We start from the raw sequence: 20724 nt of genomic DNA on the forward strand, positions 1-20724 counted from the left end.
ATTAAATCCCTAAAATATTAAATTCAAGCAGTTTTTTTTTCTTTTTTTGAGACGGAGTCTCTGTCGCCCAGGCTAGAATGCAGTGGCATGATCTCAGCTCACTGCAGCCTCTGCCTCCTAGGTTCCAGTGATTCTCCCGCCTCAGCCTTCCAAGTAGCTGGGATTACAGGCACGCACCACTATGCCCAGCTGATTTCAAGTAGCTCTTCTGATCACCATCTCTTCTCCTTCCTCTACCCTCTTGTTACTTATCTGCACTTAGTCTTTCATTTGATTCTCAACTCTGGTCCCTTGACCATTCTCCTTTTTCCTTACCTATTCTGACTACCTTCCCTTTGGTACCTGGGTCTTGCAAACCTTTGTACTATTCACTTGCTAACATCTTCAATTTCTTCCCCCTTATCTTTGCATTGCAGCTGTTGGGTGCAACTTCAAATTTGGACCAGTCCAGTGATCTGGCTACTCTGTCATGCAATCCTGCTCCCACTCTACTCCTAGTATCCTGTGCCTTCTACAGAGCCCAGGGTGGGGGCCCAGGCGGCATGGGGGAAAACATTGTGCTAAGTGAAAACAGCCAGTCGCAAAAGAGGACATATTGTACGATTCCATTTATATGAAATGTCCAGAATAGGCAAATATATAGGGACAGAAAGTAGACTAGTGGTTGCTAAGGCTGGATGTGGAGGTGGGGTAAGATGGGAATGAGAGGTATGGGATGATAGCTAAAGGGTATGAGGTTTCTTTTTTATTTTATTTATTTTTTTTTTTTTTGAGACGGAGTCTCGCTCTGTCGCCCAGGCTGGAGTGCAGTGGCCGGATCTCAGCTCACTGCAAGCTCCGCCTCCCGGGTTTACGCCATTCTCCTGCCTCAGCCTCCCGAGTAGCTGGGACTACAAGCGCCCGCCACTTCGCCCGGCTAGTTTTTTATATTTTTTAGTAGAGACGGGGTTTCACCGGGTTAGCTAGGATGGTCTCGATCTCCTGACCTTGTGATCCGCCCGTCTCGGCCTCCCAAAGTGCTGGGATTACAGGCTTGAGCCACCGCGCCCGGCCTATGAGGTTTCTTTTAAAGGTGATGAAAATGTTCTGAAATTGACTATGTGATGGTTGCACTTATCTATACATATACTAAAAACCACTGAATTATACACTTCAAAATTCATGAATTGTGAGATATATGAAGCATATAGCAATAAAGCTGTTTTAAAAAATCATCCTGGGGATGTCAGCAAAATGGATGACTAGGAAGCTCCAAGCTCTTGTTCCCTCATGGAAAACAGACACACACACACACACACACACACACACAGAGAGAGAGAGAGAGAGAGAGAGGGGGGGGGGGGGGGGTGGGGGAGAGAGAGAGAGAGAGAGAGAGAGAGAGAGAGAGAGAGAGAGAGAGAGAGAGAGAGAGAGAGAAAAACTGGCTGAACTAACTTTAGGAGCTCTGGAAAACAGCCAAAGGTTAGAGCAGCCAAGTAATGCCCAATCAAGGAAAGCCTCCTTAACTGCACCCTGGGTGAGAAATGGAGACCCTGTCTCAAAATTTTTTCAAAAGCCTCCTTCAAAATAATAGGAATTTTTCCAGACACAGTGGCTCATGCCTGTAATCCCAGCACTTTGGGAGGCTGAGGTGGGCAGATCACCTGAGGTCAGGAGTTCAAGACCAGCCTGTCCAGTATGGTGAAACCCCATCTCTTCTAAAAATACAAAAATTAGCCAGGCATGGTGGCAGGCACCTGTAATCCCAGCTATTTGGGAGGCTAAGGCAGAAGAATCACTTGAACCCAGGAGGTGGAGATTGCAGTGAGCCAAGATCGCACTTGTCAGGCCTCTGAGCCCAAGCCAAGCCACCGCATCCCCTGTGACTTACACTTATATGTCCAGATGGCCTGAAGTAACTAAAGAATCACAAAAGAAGTGAAAATGCCCTGCCCCTGCCTTAACTGATGACATTCCACCACAAAAGAAGCGAAAATGTCTGGTCCTTGCCTTAAGTGATGACATTACCTTGTGAAATTCCTTTTCCTGGCTCATTCTGGCTCAAAAAGCTCCCCGACTGAGCACCTTGTGACCCCCCTACTCCCGCCTGCCAGAGAACAACCCCCTTTGACTGTAATTTTTCTTTACCTACCCAAATCCTATAAAACTGCCCCACCCTTATCTCCCTTCGCTGACTCTCTTTTCGGACTCAGCCTGCCTGCACCCAGGTAATTAAAAAGCTTTACTGCTCACACAAAGCCTGTTTGGTGGTCTCTTCACACGGAGTGCATGACAGCACTACTGTACTCCAGCCTGGGCAAGAGAGCAAGACTCCGTCTCCAAAAAAAGGTTGGAAATTTCATTTTCTTTCTACCTTGTTCCACCTCCACTGCCAGCAGTATTGGTCTGGAGATGGTAGCTCAAGCCCTAGTTCTCTCCCTTAAACTTAAAGAAGCAGAGCTAGACTCATCATGTGCAATGCTCTAATCTGTCTGGGGTCTGCCTACAGGACTAGTCTTGCTTTGCCTAAGGGAAAAGGGGCAGCATTGCTCATTAAAACAGCAGAGCAACTACAGACCTTCAGACACTGAAGACAAAGATTACAGATTGAGACATACAATAGACCATCTAAGGCCCCAAGAAGCTCAAGGAATTTCGAGTAAAATAAACTCAAAGAGACCTACACTGAGACACATTAGAATCAAACTGTTGGAAGTCAAAGACAAAGAGAGAATTTTGAAAGCAATAAGAGAGAAGACTCATCATGTACAGGGATCCTCAATAAAATTATCAGTCAATTTATCAGCAGAAACTTTGAAGCCCAGGGGGCATTGGGACAATATAAAGTACTGAAAGAAGAAAAGTTGTCAATTAAGAATTCTATGTCCAGCAAAAATATCTTCCAAAATATTAATAAGAGAGAAATTAAGAAAGTCCCAGATAAACAAAAGCTTAGAGAGTTGATTACCATTAGCGCTGCCCTGCAAGAAATACTGAAACTAGACCTTGAGGTTGAAATGAAAAGCTGTGGTAAGTTGAAACTAGGTGAAGACATATATCAAGACCTTTGTTTGAGGTAAACACACAGACAAATAAAAAAGCCAGTATTATTGTAATTTTGGTTTGTAATTCCACTTTTAAATACAGGATGTCTTAGTCCATTTAGTGTTGTTATAAATGAACACCTGGGGCTGGACAATTGATAAAGAGGTTTATTTGGCTCACAGTTCTGCTGGCTGGAAGACTGGGCAGAAGAAAAAAGCCTTGGCCTTTTCTCATTTTAGAAGGGAAAGGGAAGCTGGAGTGTGCAGAAATCACACAGTGAAATAGAAAGCAGGAATGAGAAATGGGAGGTGCCAGGCTCTTTTTAACAGCCAGTTCTCATGAAACTAATAACGTTGGAATGCACTCCCCTGGAAATGCATTCTACTCAAGAAAGATCTGCCCCCATGACCCAAACACCACCCATTGGGTCCCACCTCCAACACTGGGGATCAAATTTCAACATGAGATTTGCAGGGCACAAATATCTAAACTATAGCACAGAATTTAAAGACAACGAATAAAATAATTATAAATCTATTAGTGGGTATATAATATATAACAATGTAAACTGTAACATCAGTAACACAAAATGGGGGGGCATGGAGCTGTATAAGTAAAATGTTTGTATGCAATTGAAGTTAAGTTAGTATCAATTCAAATTAGATCATTATAACTTTAGGATGTTATATGTAATTCCCATGGTAACCACAAAATGTATTTATAGAATATACACAAAAGGAAATGAGAAGTGAATAAAACATGTCACTACAAAAAAATCAACTAGATGTAAAGAAAGGTAGAAGTGGAGGAAATGAGGGACACAAAAAGCTGAAAAGCAGCCAGATACAGTGGCACATGTCTGTAGTTCCAGCTGCTTGGGAGGCTGAGGTGAGAGGATCATTTGAGCCTAGGAGTTTGAGGCCAGCCTGGGCCACATAGTGAGACCCCATCTCTTAAGAAAGCAAGCAAGCAAGCAAGCAAGCAAGAAAAGCTAAAACATACAGAAAACAAATAACAAAATGGCAAAATAAGTCACTGAGTCATTGTCTATCAGTAAATGCATTCAAATTTAAATTTAATTGGGTTCAATGCCTCAGTCAAAAGTTATAAATTGGCAGATTAGATTTTTAAAAAATGATCCAATTATATACTGTCCACAATAGACTTGCTCTAGCTCTAAGGACACAAACAGATTGAAAGAGAAAGGATTTTAAAAGATATCCTATGTACACAGTAACAAAAAGAGAACAGGGATGGCTATATTAATATCAGACAAAACAGATTTTAAAGTCTAGTTCTACAACAAGAGACAAAGAAGGGCATTGTATATTGATAAGAATCAATTCACCAAAAAGATGTAACAGTTGTAAACCTATATGCACCAAACATCAGGGATCCAAAATATATAAGCAAACAAGGATAGAATTGAAGGGAAAAATAGGTAGCTTAACAACAGTAATTGGAGATTTCAGTACTCCACTTTTAATAATGAATAGAACAACTAGGCAGAAGACCAATTAAAGAAATGGGAGACTGGCTGGGCGTGGTGGCTCACACCTGTAATCCCAGCACTTTGGGAGGCCGAGGTGGGCGGATCACTTGAGGTCAGGAGTTCAAGACCAGCCTGGCCATGGAGAAACCCTGTCTCTACTAAAAATACAAAAATTAGCTGGGCATGGTGGCGGGCACCTGTAGTCCCATCCCAGCTACTTGGGAGGCTGAGGCAGGAGAATTGCTTGAACCCAGGAGGTGGAGGTTACAGTGAGCTGAGATCACTCCACTGCAGTCCAGCCTGGGTGGCAGAGTGAAATTGTCTCCAAAACAAAAATCACAATACATCCCAAGCCAAAAATTTGAATTCTAAAATGCTTCAAAATTCAAACTTTGAAGGCCTATGGAATACCACAAATGAAAAATCCTACACCTGACCTCATGTGATGGGTCACAGTCAAAACTTTGTTTTATGTACAACATTATTAACAATATTGTATAAAATTACCTTTAGGCTGTGTATAGGGTGTATATAAGCATAAATAAATTTCATGTTTAGACTTAGGTCCCATCTCTAAAATATCTCATATATGCAAATATTCTAAAATCTGAAAAATTTGAAATTTGAAATACTTCTTGTCCCAAGTGTTTTCGATAAGGGAAACTCAACCTGTATACCAAGATGTATGGGATGCAGTGAAATCTGTATATGCTGTAAAATAGCTATAAAAGCTTACATTGAGAAGTTGTAAATGTTTACATTAAAAAAGAAGAAGGATCTCAAATCAACAACCTAAATTTACACCTTAAGGAGGTAGGAAAAAAAAAAAAAAAAAAGAACAAGATAACCCAAAGCTAGCAGAAAGAAACACTAAAGTTTGCAACAGACATAAAATAGAGGACAGAAAAACAGAAAATCAACAAAACCAAAAGTTGGTTCTTTGAAAAAATCAGTAAAACTAACACTTCCAGCCAGATTAATTAAAAAACAGAGAAGACTCAAATTACTAAAATAAGAAATGAAGGTGAGGAGATTACTCTAAAATTTATAAAAACAAAAATATAAATAAATAGTATTTTACAGAAATAAAAAGGGTGACAAAAGATTAATATAAACAATGGGTAAGGTTGTTGGTTATGTAATAAATTTGATAACCCAGAAGAAATGGACAAATTCCTGGAAACATAAAACCTACCAAGACTGAAGCAGTAATCAAAAATACTCCAGTGAAGAAAAGTCCTGAACCTGATAGTTTTACTGGTGATTTCTACCAAACATTTAAAGAAGAATGAACACTAATCCTTCTCAAACTCTTCCGAAACATTGGAGAGAATACTCCCTGATTCACTCTGTGAAGCCAGCATTACTATGATACCAAAGCCTACCTTCTAACCAAAGTTAAAGAAAACCACAAAGCAACATCCCTTAGAAACTCTGATGCAAAAGTCCCCAACAAAAGATTAGCATAGATCATTTCAACACTGAAAGGATTATACAACATAACCAAGTGAGATTTATTTCTGGAATGCAAGCATGATTCAACACATAAAAACCAATCAACATAATAACACCATATTAATAGAATGAAGGAAAAATACTACATGGTCATCTCAATTGATGCAAAAAAAGCATTTGACAAAACTCAACACACTTCCAAGATAAAAACAAACTAGGAAGGGAAAGAAGCTTCCTCAATATGATAAAGGCCGTATACAAAAAGCCCACAGATAACAACATACTTAATGGTGACAGACTTCAAGTTTTCCTCTAAGATCAGGAACAAAACAAGGATGCATGCATTTGCCACCCTTATTCATCATATATCGAAAGTTCTAGCCAGAACAATTACGCAAGAAAAAGAAGTAAAAGCCATCCAAATTAGAAAGGAAGAAGTACAATTATCTGTTTGCAGATGACAATCTTACATACAGAAAACTCTAATTTCTTAAAAAAGAAAAACGGTTAGAGCTAATAAGCAAATTCAGTAAAGTTGTAATTTACAAAATCAACCAACAAAATTCAAATGTATTTCTTTACTCTAAAAATGAAGAATTCAAATAGGAAATTAGGAAAACAACTCTATTTATGATTACATAAAGCAGAATAAATTAGGAATAAACTTAACCAAGGAGGTGGAAGACTTGTACACTGAAACTACAAAATTTTGCTAAAATAAATTAAAGAAGAGATAAACAAATGTAAAGACATTCAATGCTCATGGAGTGGAAGACTTAATTTTGCTAAGATGACAAAGTTACTCAAAGTGATCTGCAGATTCATTGCAATCCCTATCAAAATGCCGAAATTTTTTTTACAGAATAGAAAAATCCATCCTAAAATTTATATATAATCTCATGGGACCCCAAATAGTCAAAACAATCTTGAAAAGAACATCGTTGAAGGACTCATACTTTCTGATTTCAAAACTAACTACAAAGCTACAGTAATCCAAATAGTTTGGTACTGGCATAAAGACAGATAAACAGGCCAACAGAATAGACTAGAGAGCCTAGAAATAAACCTTCATATGTGCGTGTGTGTGTGTGTGTGTGTGTGTGTGTGTGTATGTGCGTGTGCTCAAATGATTTTCAGCAAGGGTGCTGAAAATGATTCTGGGACAAGTGGATAGCCACATGCAAAAGAATGAAGTTGGAACCTTGCTTTAATTCAAAATGGATCAAAGATCTAAATGTAAGAGCTGAAACCACAAAACTCTTAGAAGAAAACACAGGGGAAAAGCTTCATGACATTGTATTTGGCATTGATGTACATGAGACACCAAAAGCAGAGGCAGCAAAAGTAGACCGACAAATTGAACTCCATGAAAACGGAAAACTTTTGGGCATCAAAGGACACTATCAAAGCAGTGAAAAGACAACCTGTAGAATGAGAGAGAAAAAAATCCCAGAAACTAGTGTTCTCTAGAGCCCCCTTTGGCAACACTGGCCACTCCATCCTTCTCACTGTGTAGACCTCTTGTTCAGCCTGTGTGGACTACTGTCCATTTTCCCAATCAGCCATGCTCTCTCCCACCTCTAGGCCTTTTTGCACAAGCCGTTCTGTCTATAAGGGGTGCCTTTGTCTCCTGCCCCATGACCCACCTGGCTTACTTTTGCTCACCTTCATGTGCTATTTAAACATCACTTCCTTTAGGGTACCTTCCTGGGTATCTTGTCATATCTGCAGACAGCCTCTGCAGTACTTCCACCAGGATAGAAAAATATCTGGCCATTTTTGTTTATTTACTTGTATTTCTCTGTCACTAGGCTGTTACCTTCGTGGAGGAGAGACCCCAGGTAGCCTAGGAATTGCTGTGTCTGCCACCAGCACAGTGCCTGGGACCAGGCGGTGCTCCATTACCCCTCGGGGGTTGGGGAAGGGAGAAAATCAGAGAGGGAGGGGTGGATATTGAATTCCTAAAGGTCATGCTTCCCCCCCATTATAGATCTGGGTCTCACTGAAGCTCCAGGAGCAGAGCTGCTCCTCCCACCTCCCATTCATTGATTTCTGCCTTCTGCTCTACTTTTCTGTGCGCATATTTCATCCTGTGAGGGACCCATTTGTCTCTGCATTCCCCACAGCACTATGAACATAGCAGATGCTTAATAAATCGTTACATAAATAAGCACGCACATGTAAAAATCGTATGTCGTAAAGGAACTATTCTGACCTTTGATTGTCCTATTTAAAGACAGGGAAAGAATTCCAAAGTCACCCAATGTGCACTTGGGCCATCTTTTGTTATCAACTCTTGGTTGCTTTTCATGCGCCTTTCATTTCAGATGACCAATCTGAAAATTGTCTTGAAATGCAGAAGTATAAAAATATAATTACCTTTTTTTTTCCTTGGGGAGGGGGGCTTATTCTAAATGAACAATGATAAGAATTACATCAAACTTCCCATCAGAAAGCAAGTGAGAAGAGAGAGAAATAGTTTTAAAAAGTTAAAACTTCCATCAACCTAGAATCTGTTTCCAGCGGAATTTTTCTTCAAAAGTGGAGAGGATATGAAGACAAAGAAAAACTGAGAGAAGATTTTGCCAGTACACCTGCCTTGCATGAAATGTGAAAAGAAACCAACCCTTCAGTGAAAAGGAAAGTGAAACCTTGGCTCTACATGAAGAAGGGAAGAATATCGATGATGGACTAAATGGAGGTAAAGAAAAATATTTTATTTTTATTATTCTTAATTGGCCTTACAGATAACTGTTTCTTTACAATAGTTAAGAACAAGAATGCCTCAAGTGATTATGGCTGATCGTTAAGTGCATGAATGCTAGCAATGTCTAAGAAACGGAAGGAAGGAATGGGGAATGCTCGGTTACAGGATGTCCGCACTTGCTGTTTTAAGAGATGTTGCTTTCCTTCTATCAAACAGAAGACAGAGGAAGTCATAGTGGCAATAATGGGGCTGGCAAAGAGAGCTCCAGGGCTGGATTTTCCCAACAATTATATTCCCCAGGAGTCAGGAGAGTGTCTGTGAGATAAACCCAGCTCTGACCCTTTCCCTCACCCTTCCATTTATCCAAAGGTCCTGCTAGACCTCGGGCCAGAGGCTGGGGGCCCGGACCTTTCCACTCTAGGGATATAAGTTCCTCTTTTAGGTAGCCCCAGCTTGTTGGTCTCAGCAACAAACAGTTGACTTAATAAACCCATTTCATTAACAGGTGCACATTGCATCTATTAATGAATCACTTCACCCATGGAATGGCAGGCTCCAGAGGGGCTATGAAATGGTGGTGCCTCACGCATTCACCTGCCGTCATGTCACCCTTGAAAGGTTGAACGTTTTGTCCATCTGGTGGAGGTGAGAATTGAACTTGGAGCCTACTGAAGCTATGTATTTACCTCGTCCCTCTTTGCAGGGACAGTCAATCTCTGGTTCCCTCTAAATTTCTCAGGATAGGAGGAAATGGGGATCCTTCTTCCTTTATCATGGAAGGGGGAATGAGGACCTCACAAAGGAAAGAAACTCACTAAATCTGTCAGAAGTAAGGCCTGCCTGAAATCAGTGAGGCTCATCACAGCCCAAAACTCAGGCAGTGAGAAATTCACCAAAGTGGCCTTTCTGAGGAGAATTAGAGAAATGTTTGAGGCTCACAGACAGGCACCTAGAAACACCACAAAGAATGTCACAAATAATGCCTCAAATGATGTGCTCAAATCACACTAGAGTGAAAAAATCGGAAACACCACTTTTACCACGAATTTCTTTCTTTCTTGGCTCACGGCAAGCTCCACCTTCCGGGTTCACCCCATTCTCCTGCCTCAGCCTCCCGAGTAGCTGGGACTACAGACACCCACCACCACACCCAGCTAATTTTTTTGTATTTTCAGTAGAGACGGGGTTTTACCATGTTAGCCAAGATGGTCTCAATCTCCTGACCTCATGATCTGCCCGCCTCGGTCTCCCAAAGTGCTGGGATTACAGGCGTGAGCCACCGTATCCAGCCCACGAATTTCTAACAGCTGCCTAGGCCAAGGTGTTTTTTCTCTCTCCTCTCTCTCTTAGTAAATTCCTACCGCACACAAACAGGGGAGAAGAGCCCTTGTCACTTGCCCAGAACAGTGTGGGAGCTGTTGGGTGCTGGCTGCAGGAAAGTACATACCTTGACAGGTTTCTGGCCTGGAGAACGTGGGTAGAAAATTCCCTCCAGGGTGCCCCTCAGTTTGGGCCCTTAAGGTAATCAGAGCCTGCGGATGTTGAGAGTTCGAGAGGTTCAGGAAGTTTCCTGGAGCCACAGGAGAGGAGGCAGCTGTTGGCGGTTGGGGAGACAGTTGGAGAAAGTTCCAGGGGAGTTCCAGGGAGGAGCTGATATGTAGGGCAGGAGAGAATAGGAAAAGAAGAATGGGTGGGTTTGCCAGCATTCCTCCTTCCAAGGATTCTAAGGAAAAGAGTGGAAACTGTGGAGACAATTATCTCACCGTTTCTCCTGCCTTTCAAGATGCAGAGAGTCAGGCAGAAGGGACACTAGAGATGCAGAAAAAGAAGGCTGCAGAGACAGGTGCAGAAGGTTGGAGGGAGGAACCACTGAGACCAGCGTCCAGGGAAAGATGTCCAACGTTTGACCACAGAGAGCAACAGGCCCTCAGCCACAGACAGGAGAGAGACCGGGTTTGACAACTATCTTCAGAGCTCCCAGTTGGGGGGCATTGATTAAGGCGGAGTTTAACTCTTGTTGCCCAGGTTAGAGTGCAGTGGCGTGATCTGGGCTCACTGCAACCTCTGCCTCCCGGGTTCAAGCGATTCTTGTGCCTCAGCCTCCTGAATAGCTGGGATTACAGGCACCCACCACCACGCCCAGCTAATTTTTTTTTTTTTTTTTTTGTAGTTTTAGTAGAGATGGGGTTTCACCACGTTGGCCAGGTTGGTCTCAAACCCCTGACCTCAGGTGATCCACCCGCCTTGGCTTCTCAAAGTGCTGGGATTGTAGGCGTGAGTCACCCACCACACCTGGCCACTGGGGGGGATTTAGAATCGTCCCCTTCCCCAACAAGTGTGGCCTGGAGCCTGCAGAATAATGGAGACCACCACCACCTGGTTCAGACCCACGTCTTCCAGGCTGGCTCACACTTGGGTAAGGTTCTACCAATCAGGTAACTAAGTCCAGGGCAAGTACTTGGTTTTTAGGTCCTGGGTTTCCTGCTGTGTTTCAAATGACCACACCTGGAACCATCCTCTTACTTTCTTTCTAGAGAATTCCTCACAGGAAAATCAACAAATCAATGGGAAGTCAAACACTTACCCAGTGGTTCTGCACAGTAGACCACCTGAGGAACTCCTGAAAATCACCAATGCCTGGCCCCACCCCAGGTGAATTAGACCAGAATCTCGGAAGGTGAAGCCTAGACATGGAGGGTTTCAAATGCTTCCCAGATGATTCTCATATGCAGCCAGGCTGGAGAGTCCTTGTATTCAATCTAGACAAATAGCAGGCACATGGCAGGTGCTGAAGGTATAAAGATGAACAAGGTGAGGATCCCACTCTTGATAAGCTCACAGCTTAGGAAGGGAGATGAGCATCCAAAGAAACAAACAGCCAGGTGTGGTGGTTCACACTTGTAAGCCCAGCACAATGGGAGGCTGAGGCGGGAGGATTGCTTGAATTAAGGGGTTCAAGACCAGCCTGGGCAACATAGTGAGACCACTGTCTCTACAAAAAAAAAAAAAAAAGGAAGCGAGGAAGAAAGAAAGAAAAGTTAACCATGTGTGGTAGTGCACACCTTGAGGCTGAGGAGGGAGGAATGCTTGAGCCTGGGAGGTAGAGGCTACAGTGAGCCATGTTTGTGCCACTGCACTTCAGCCTAGAGTGAGACTCTGTCTAAACAAAACAAAACAAAACAAAAACACAGCAAACAAAATCACCAACTGTGAGCCGGATGCAGTGGCTCACACCTGTAATCCTAACACTTTGGGAGTCCATGGCGGGCGGATCAGTTGAGGTCAGGAGTTTGAAACCAGCCTAGCCAATGTGGTGAAAACCCATCTCTACTAAAACTTCAAAAAAATTAGCCAGGTGTGGTGGCACATGCCTATAATCCCAGCTGTTTGGGAGGCTGAGGCAGGGGAATCGCTTGAACCTGGGAGGCGGAGGTTGCAGTGAGCCGAGATCACACTGTTGCACTCCAGCCTTGGTGACAGAAGGAGACTCCATCTCAAAAAAAAAAAAAAAAAAAAAAAAAATCACCAACTGTGTGCTGAGTTCAGTCATAGAAGCACTCTCAGATTAAAGAGGAGGGTGTGTTAATCATGTTTTTTTAAAATTTTTTTTGGAGGATAGGGTCTTACTCTGTTGCCAAGGCTGGAGTGCAGTGGTGCAATCATAGCTCACTTCAGCCTTGAACTCCTGGACTCCAGGGATCTTTCCACATAGCTAGGACTACAGTCTGCACACCACCATGTCCAGCTGATTTTTTTAATTTTTGCAGAGATGGGAGTCTTGCTATGTTACCCAGGCTGGTCTCGAACTCCTGGACTGAAGCAATCCTCCTGCCTTGGCCTCCCAAAGCACTGGGATTAGAGGTATGCGCCCCTGTGCCCAGCCAATCATGTTTTGTTTTGTTTCACTCTTGTTGCCCAGACTGGAGTGCAATGGCACGATCTCGGCTCACCACAACCTCTGCCTCCCGGGTTCAAGCGATTCTCCTGCCTCAGCCTCCTGAGTAGCTGGGATTACAGGCATGTGCCACCACCCTGGTTAATTTTGTATTTTTAGTAGAGACGGGGTTTCTCCATGTTGGTTAGGCTGGTCTTGAACTCCTGACCTCAGGTGATCCGCCTGTCTTGGCCTCCCAAAGTGCTGGGATTACAGGCATGAGCCACCATGCCTGGCTATATTTTTAATTTTCTGTACTTTATGATGGTTTGACATCTTGGGGGCCCTGCTGGCCTGGAAGAGACTGTCCCTCCCAGGGCTAGCTAATTCCTAGAGATAGTACATAACTTCTGTGAACTTGCCTTTCATGTGCACGTCAGCCAATTCATTCCCCAACCCCCTACCACTTCCTTTATCTACTGTCACACCAAGCCAATACTCCCACTGCCCTAAATCACCCCAGACCACGAACATCATGCAAACCAGCCAATCTTAAACCAGCTCAGCCACTCAACCTGCCCTTTCCTCCCTTCCTTCCCATAGGAAACACAATCAGGGCCCTACTTTGTCCCGGCTCCTCCTGCCTCCTGACCTACCAGCTGCTTCCCCATGTAGTCCTGCAGGACGTGGTATGTCCCTTTCTCTTGGAAACTATACATAATAAATACTTTCAGTGGCATTGGCCTCTTCGTGTTGTCACTTGGTAACTTCTGTTGGTTAAAATCCCACCAATACAATCAAGACAGAGGGTATGATTCTCTTACGGAGTGAGGATCAGAAAAGGCTTTGCAAGAGGGACAGGAGGCGGTGCGAAGGCACTGGGGCAGAAGGGCAAGGAGGCTGGTGGACGAAGAGCAGGATGGGATTGTTAGAGAGCACAAAACACAAGGGACCAAGAGAGGTGGGGTGGGGACTGCGTGCAAGTCTTAGACTGGATGGGGGAACCCTGGGGCAGCATGGGATGCCCCCCTTTGGTATTGTCACTCAGCCTTACAACATCTCCAAAAGCTGGATAGAAGACAGGAGACTATTCCACAGATGGGAAACTGGGGCATGCTGCAGAGTTGATTGTTCCTTAAATAAGAGCTGACTTACGCACTTGTCTTCTCTCCAGCAAGTCCTCCAAACTAACCCATTTCTCAGTGTGGGTTTCTGTGAGGTTAACAAGGTCATAGTGGAGAGCCTTCAGGCTGGCACCAACATTCCTGGCCCGAAACTATGGGAAGAGAGCCTATACTGGCAAAACTCCTTTTTCAGAGAGAAGACATGTGCTTTGGGCATGGACCTACCACTGCAAGCCTGTGCCTTAGTTAAGCTTCCTATTCTTTCTATTCCTGTTTCCTCATCTTTAGAGTGGGTGTACTAACCCATGGGTCATGCAGACGAGGAAGGGAAAGGGTGAGCACAGTATTTGACACATAGTATGTTTGATTCCATCTTCTCCCTCTTATTTCTTTATTGATACAGGATCCTGCTGTGTTGCCCAGGCTGGAGTGCAGTGATGCGATCACAGCTCACTGCAGCCTTCAACCCTCCAGGCTCAGGCAATCCTCCCACCTCAGCCTCCTGGGTAGCTGGCACTATAGGCACATGCCACCACACCTGGGTAATTTTTTTTTTTTTTTGGAAAGAGGGGTTTTTGCCATGTGGCCCAGGCTGGTCTCGAACCTCTGGGCTCAAGCAATCCTCTCAGCTTGGCCTCCTAAAGTGCTGGGATTATAGGCATCACCCACAGTGCCCGGCCTTATCTTTTCCCTCTTAAACCAGGAAAAATTCTAACCCTGATGAGAACAAAAAAAAAAAGGGATCCATCAAAACTGCAAGACAGCAGCTCAGGAGGTGCCAAGGGATGATAGTTCAGTAAGGGCGTCTCTTCCAGGCAATCAGTGCCATAAGGTACTCCTTGGGGCTGACGATCTGCGGAGGAACCACAGGATCTGCTCAGCTAGCCAATATCAGCTTCCGTCATCTTGCTGTGCTAAATAAGGCCTGTCACTTGCCTGGAGAGCCTCCAGAGAAAACTGCAGGGCAAACAGATGTTGTAATAGGCCCAAGGAGCTCAGATACCCGCCTGTCCTGTTTCCTGAGCTTCTCTGTAGAAAGGCAAGGCTGGGGATAGTCTTTTCCATCCCCACTCTGCCTCCAGGTCCTTTGCTCCACGTGGATGCTTTGTGCCCCTAGAGCTGTTCTGATGACAACAACAGCTTTTATTGACTGAGCACTCACCGTGTGCAAAGGAGTATGTGAGCACGCGTAACCAGCACCCTTCCATTTCCTCCTCCCACAGCCCTGTGGTGTGGGGACTCTTACCCCGCTTTACAGCTGAAGCTTGATGGGACTGAAAACTTTATCCAAGATCACACAGCTAGTGAACGGAAGAGCTGGATCCCAACCCAGATCTGCCTGAATCCAAAGCCTGTATGCTTCCTCCCTGCACGAGGGTGTCCTGGGCCACTTGCTTTTTCCAGCCTCAGTCCAAAGGCTTGTGGTCAATGAACCTTTGTTGTGCAGGCTGCTTTGATTCAGTTCACCCAAACTGTGACACTTTGGATCTTCCCTCTTTGATACCTCTCCTGCATCTCGTCTTATTAATTCATGCATGCATCTAATCAACAGACTCCCACTGGGGTCCTCTACAGGCCATGTGCCGAGTACCTCTGAGGCTGCTTGGCCCCTTCCCACTATACCAGTGTGCAATTAGAGAAAAAAAAGAAGTGGTTTCAGCTGGGTCTAGAATGGAGTTTAGCTGATCCCTTCTGAGAAAGGTGAGTAGAGTACCTGCCCATGCAATTTAAATATCCATGGGCCAGCTGGGCACGGTGGCGCACATATATAATCCCAGCAGATTGCCTGAGCTCAGGAGTTCAAGACCAGCCTGGGCAACACGGCGAAACACCGGTCTCTACTGAAACACAAAAAATTAGCTGGGCGTGGCAGCATGCGCCTGTAGTCCCAGCTACTCAGGAGGCTGAGGCACTAGAATTGCTTGAACCCGGGAGGTAGAGGTTGCAGTGAGCCGAGATCATGCCTCTGCACTCCAGCCTGGGCAACAGAATGAGATTCCATCTCAATTAAAAAAAAAAAAAAATCCTTGCGTAGCCACGTACAATGCAATGTCCTAAGCTCTGGGGTTTAATACCACAATAAATGCAACACAATATTCACTTCCACAGTTTAATGGGAAAGACAAACATTTATGTAACCAACAGCAAAACAAAACAGCCTGTGATAAGGCTACAATAAAGGGGTAAACTAGTAGGGAAACTTGTGAGAACAGAATTGAGGAAGACTTCACCATAGAGAAGGTATTTTGCAATGCGTCTTGGAGGCTGTTTACTGTGAGCTCATCTTTTCCTCTGTGAGGGGGACTAGAACTTTTGCATCGAATGCTTCAAGGCCTGAGTCCCAAGCTCTGACATCTGATTCTGTATTGCTGCAGAGTCTCATTAGAGCGGCCCTGGCTCTGAAGCACCTCTTCAATGAGTCCTCGCATCAATTGCAGCCTTCAGTTTGAGAACTGATGGCTGTCACACTGCCCAGTGGAGGCGTGAAGGCAGCCAAGTCATTAAGCCCGAAGCCACTGACAGCAAGTGTGCACTGGGAGCTGTGAGAGGCTTGGCCTGTGTGTCAGAACATTTGCAGACACCAGCCAAGGAATAAAGACCAGGCCTGGGACAAGGCCAGGTTCTTGCTCTTCACTGGGAAAGTCATTTGAGAACTCAGAAAACACAAGAGCGGCCTTCCTGAGCCTTCTGACCTTCCTTCCTCTTTACCCTGGCCTTATCCATGATGCTTGCCTACCTGGGAGGGAGCTTTTTTAGGAAGGTAACTGCTAAGGTCAGAGTGGGCTGTTGTGGAGCTCACTTTGTCTTTTTTTTTTTTTTTTTAAAGACACAGTCTCACTCTGTCACCCAGGCTGGAGTATAGTTGTGTGATCTTGGCTCACTACAACCTCCACCTCTGCAACCTCCACCTCCGGGTTTCAAGCCATTCTTGTACCTCAGCCTCCCAATTAGTTAGGTTTACAGGGGCCTGCCACCACACCCAGCTAATTTTTGTATTTTCAGTAGAGACAGGGTTTTGCCATGTGATCAGGTTGGTCTCGAACTCCTGACCTCAAGTCATCCACCCGCCTTGGCCTCCCAAAGGACTGGGATTACAGGCATGAGCCACCATGCCTGGCCAACTGTTTTCCTTTTATATGTAGCAATCATCTCCCAAAGCAACGCCAGATGGGTGTGGGTGGAAGGGTTGAGGGAAGCCTAATCCTCTGTAGCTCCAGAGGGGAAATGGATGAGGCTACCCAGAGGCAGGTTTCTGCCCAGCATCAGGTCAGCCACCACTGATGAGATGACTGGTCCCTTGCAGGACCACCTGGGAAACCATAAGGGATCCATCAACAAAGTGTTTAGATACTGCCCAGGGTGGGGAGAAATGGCAGGAGCCAGCCTAGAGGAGTGTGAGGAACTTGGGTTTTCACTATCCCTGGCAGAGGAACCAGCTCAGCCCCAAGCTCTGTCACAGATGGCAGAAAGGAGCTGGCATCCTTCCAGCAGCTCCGTGCTCCCAACACGATCATCTGGGAGGGTTCTGGTGGGTGTGAATGTCTGGCTTTCCTACAGAGAGCCCTCCTTGAAGGGGCTCTCTGCGGGTGCTATGTCCTGCCAGGAGCATTGCTGAAGGGATCCCACTCTTGAGAATAGGATGGATTTGGAGCAGTGATTTTTCCACCTGTGCTCTAGGGCGGTGCTTCAAGAACCATTTTGGATGCAAAGTGTGGGGAGGGAAAGCTGACTGGTTAGAGCTTGGGCCTGTACAAGCTATTCTCCAGTAATGTTCTGTTTAGGGTATATTTTAAAGAATAAGGCCGGGTGCGGTGGCTCATGCCTGTAATCCTGGCACTTTGGGAGGCTGAGGTGGATGGATCGCTTGAGGCCAGGAGGTCGAGACCAACCTGACCCACATGGTAAAACCTTGTCTGTACTAAAAAAAAAATACAAAAATTAGCCAGGTGTGGTGGCACATGCAGGTAATCCCAACTATTCAGGAGGCTGAGGCAGGAGAATTTCTTGAACTCGAGAGGCAGAGGTTGCAGTGAGCCGAGATCACGACACTGAACTCCAGCCTGGGTGACAGACATTCCACCGGGGCAAACACCTACCCGGGAGTGCTCTCAGGACCCGCTTGCTCAAGCTGGCCAGAGTCCCCCGCAGGGATGCTCTACAGGGCAGGCATAAGCTGCCTAAGGGGCTGCCTCGACCCTCCATTAATCACCTCGTTTCCCGGTCAGGGAACCAAGAAATGTAGCAGGATGAGCCGCAGACAAAACTCCTTAGACACCGGATTAAAGAAGGAAGAGGTTTTTATTCAGCCAGGAGCCTCAGCAGACTTGTGTCTTAAGAGCCAAGCTCCCCGAAAAAGAAATTCCTAGCTCTTTTAAGGGCTTGCAACTCTTAAGGGGTCCACGTGAAAGGGTGGTGACAGATCAAGTAAGCGTGAGGAACGTGACCAGGGGCTACATACATCAGCTAACAGAATGAAAAGTTTTACAGTGCTTTCTCATACAATGTCTGGAATTTACAGATAACACAAGTAGTTTTGCTCAGGGGTTAATATTATTATTATTTTAACTACCAGGGCCAGGTGGTGGCTCCAAGGTCATCTAGCTATTTATCTTACTTCTGTTTCTTTCCAAGTTTTTGCTTTCTCCATTTTCTCCTGTCTTATAAACTAGGGAAAAGGGGAGGTAGGGGAGAAGCTGGGAAGGACAACAGGAGAAGTGGTGGTCTCATTCCGTAGCAACACTGGATGAATGCGCCTGAGTTGACTTGACGGCCGATCCCGCTTCCCAAGTCCTGTGTGTCTCGCTTCGGAAGTGCAATCCCGTGGGGCAGGAAAGCAATCTGATGGAGGGAAGAGGACTTCCCCAAAGGCCGGCCTGGGGCCCAGCCCGGGCATATGTGCAGCCTGGGTATTTCTCCATCGATGTGAACGGGAAAGGCTTCTGAAGTGAGTGGCCTTGGGGGGACTTCCTAGGCTGGTTGTCTAGGGAGTAATAACATTCCTGAACAATCAGGCTGTCCCCAGTGCCCTGTCTCTGGGCCTCCTCTAGCTCCCTACCCCTCTGTCTGGGGCCTGCCTTGGGAATGCTGTCTACCCCCGTTACCCGGCTACCAAATCCCACACCACCTAGAATGCCCAACTCTGGCCCGGTGCCTTCTTCAAGCTTTCCTAATATTCCCCTGGGCCAGCATCACTCAGGCTGAGACATCATTATAGACAATCCCCCGGTTACAATGGTTTATGATTTTTCAACTTTATAATGGTGCAAAGGCAACACGCATTCAGCAGAAACCATACTTCGCATTGTGAATTTCGATCTTTTCCTGGGCTAGCAGTATGTGGTGGCATACTGTCCTGTGATGCTGGGCAGTGCAGAGAGTGCAGCTCCCATTCAGCCAGACAATCACGCGGGTGAACAACCTGATGCCACACGCTGCTGTGTCCTGCATGCGTAAGTTACATGAGAGAGACAACACTTTGTTATAAAATGGGCTTTGTGCCAGATGATTCTGCCCAACTCTAGGCTGATGTAGGTGTTCTGAGCACGTTTAAGGTAGACTAGGCTAAGCTGTGATGCTCAGTTGGTTGGGGGTGTTAGTTGCATTTTCGACTTACAATATTTTCCATTCATGATGGACTTATCAGAATGTAACCCCTTCATAAGTCAAGGGGCATCTGCACCTGACTTTCTACCTGTGCAGATCTTGTCTTCTCGAGTAGGTCATATATTTCTTGATGGCAGCTTCTCTGTCTTGGTATTGGCAGGGGTCCTTGGGAAAACTTTTTTTTGAGGGACTTGGGCTTCCCAAGAAAATATCACTTGACAACGAGATCTTCTCCCTTTGGTCACCAGGTTGCCTACTAAATTAATAGAGTCCACAGGCCTTGAATTATAAACAGACGATGCCATGGCTTCCCTTGACGGGGTCCCTTGGAGGAAGGTTTTTCTGGAGGACCCACCAGAACCCTCCCAGATGATCATGTTGGAAGCATGGGACTGCTGGAAGAATGCCAGCCCCTCTCAGCCGGCTGTGACAATGTGCCCCTGCCTGTAATGTTGAGGACGGAAGCTCTTCACTCTCTTCAGGGTTGGGCTCCCCCCATTTCTCCCCACCCCTATCTAAGATGGGCAGCAACACTGCAACTTGCTGTTGGCCCACTCTATCTAGTGAATATATTCTCTCTCTTAAGTTGTGTCATTTCATGATACTGAAGCGGCAACATTGTCTGGCGTAAATACCCAAGGTTTGTCCTCTCATGCCAAGAAGGTTAAGGACACAGACACACACCAGGAGGGAACTCAGGAGTGGAGGTTTAATAGGCAAAAGCTTTCTCTCTTGCCACAGAGACAGGGGCCGCCACGGGAATTCCGGCCTGCGCTTGAGTGCATCGGATTTTATAGACTGGCTTGAGGAGGTGGTGCCTGATTTACATAGGGCCCACGGATTGGTTGAACCAGGTGTGACATTAACATAACACGCAGGGTAGGCTGGCTACCCTATTCTAATCTTATTATGCAAAGGGCTTTCCACTTGGTCGGTGCTATGTTGTCTGCTTCTTACTGTACACATGGCTGGCAAAGAGAAGGGAACACAGAGCCGCCATTTTGAACATGCCTAGCTCCAAGTAGCCTTTTCCTATTGGCACAACTGCTGGCATTCACCTGTGCAAGCTTCTACCTTACTTATCTATGTCTGCAGCTTGATTTTATAGGCTGCTCTTTATTAGAAAAGAAAATGATTTGGGGGCTGCTTTTCATTAAAAGGAAAACCTTACCAAGGACTTCCTTACCCTCACTATCTGCCTAAAATAATTTCTTAACTCTGATATCAATACTGTAACATAGCCTATCCTATCATGATGTAACTGAGTACCCCCAGTTTTCTAAGAAAGGTTTTAAATTTTTTTTCCCTCTCTTCTTTTTTCTTTCCTTCTTTTCACCATGTTCTATTTATTTGTTTTTTTGTTGTTGTTTTTTGAGACAGAGTCTCACTCTGTCACCCAGGCTGGAGTGCAGTGGTGCGATCTCAGCTCACTGCAAGCTCCGCC

The sequence above is a fragment of the Rhinopithecus roxellana genome, chromosome 9 (assembly GCF_007565055.1).
Source record: "Rhinopithecus roxellana isolate Shanxi Qingling chromosome 9, ASM756505v1, whole genome shotgun sequence".
Taxonomy (NCBI): Eukaryota; Metazoa; Chordata; class Mammalia; order Primates; family Cercopithecidae; genus Rhinopithecus; species Rhinopithecus roxellana.